The following is a 1,628-nucleotide window of genomic DNA, read 5'->3' as shown; positions in this document are numbered from 1 at the left end:
AGAGAAGCAACCTGGAAACTAAGGAGAAATTTCCTGACAGTGAAAGCAATTAATCAGTGGAACAACTTGCCTGCAGAAGTTGTGAGTATTCCACCACTGGAAGTTTTTAAGAAGAGATCCATTTGTCCTGGATTGAATAAGGAGGCGTTGGACTAGAAGACCTCTAAGGTCCCATCCATCCTTATTATTCTATCTTCTATTTACTCCCCTATAGGTCCTTGCGTGTTACAAGGAATGGTGGATCAGGCCCAATAAAGAGACTTGAGTCATCTGGTAAAATATAACTCTTTTATTTGCAGGTTCATCACATCATCACTTGAATGCATCAGGAACTGGGGTGAGGAGAGGTGTGCCCACCTTTTATACCTGTGGGCGGGGATTCAGGTAAGGAGGAGTCTATGGGAGGAGCTGACCAGGAGGGAGTCTGGGTTAACCCCTGCACTACTGCACTATAGCTGATCCCTGGCACGGGCAGAGCATTTATACCTGACAAATCCCCCTCTAAATGCCTGACCCGTGCCTGTAGGCCTGACTGACTAGTTGGTACCCTGGGGTGGATGTTGAGCTTGGAAACTAAGTGTGAGTGTTGTTTGCCTTGTAGGGGTTTCGTGAGTATGTCTGCGGTCTGTTCCTCTGTATCGCAGTGTATGGCTTTTATGAAACCAATTCTGGAGAGCTGTCTAACGTGCTTATATTTTATGTCTATGTGCCTTGACCTTTGCCCTACAGCGTCGGACATGGATATCTCTATGGCGGCTTTGTTATCTTCATATATATTTATTGGGTAAGCTGGTTCTCTCCACACGCTGGCAAGTAGGTCGTCGAACCAGATGAGGTTGTTGGCGGCTTTGGAGAGGCATATGTATTCGGCTTCGGTAGTCGAAGTTGCCACCAGGATTTGTTTGCCTGAGTACCAATGCACTGGGCAGTTATTTAAGTAGAATATGTACCCAGATGTGCTTTTGCGGCCTTTGGCGTCTCCGGCCCAGTCAGCATCAGCGTAGCATGAGAGGATGGGTTCTTCGGATTTTTCAGGCTCTAGGGTTAAGCATGCATTGACACTCTGTTTCAGGTATCTTAGTACCCTTTTCACTGCGTCCCAGTGGTATGTGGTGGGTTTGCTCACGTGCCTGGATAGTAAATTAACGGATAGGGCAATGTCCGGTCTGGTCCAGTTGGCGATATACAGGAGGGAGCCTATGATTGACCTGTACAGCGTGTTGTCTCCAAATTCGGGTGATTCATCATGCATGTTTTTTAGAAAGTCCGCCTGCATGGGTGAATCACATCCCTTGGCGTCTGCCATGTTGCATTTATGGAGCAACTCTTCTATCTTCTCTTTCTGCGACAGTTGGAAACCCTTTGGCGTCTGGTTGACTTGTACTCCCAGGTATCGGTTTATCCTCCCAAGGTACTTTAGGGTGAAATGCTCGCTCAGCCTGCTGGCGAAGGTGTTGCGGTTGGCTTCGTGTTTGCTGATGTATAGAATGTCATCCACGTAAACTAGGATGTATTCTGGTGAGTCCCCCTCTTTCCTGGTGAAGAAACAGTTGTCAGCTATGGTCGCCGTGAATCCCATAGACTTCAGGGCCTCTACCAGGCATTCGTACCACCGTTTGCCTGATTGC

The sequence above is a fragment of the Pituophis catenifer genome, unplaced genomic scaffold (assembly GCF_029215685.1).
Source record: "Pituophis catenifer annectens isolate HBS135680 unplaced genomic scaffold, rPitCat1.0.hap2 SCAF_83, whole genome shotgun sequence".
Taxonomy (NCBI): Eukaryota; Metazoa; Chordata; class Lepidosauria; order Squamata; family Colubridae; genus Pituophis; species Pituophis catenifer.
The sequence above is the reverse complement of the archived record's forward strand: the minus strand, read 5'-3'. Positions refer to the sequence as shown.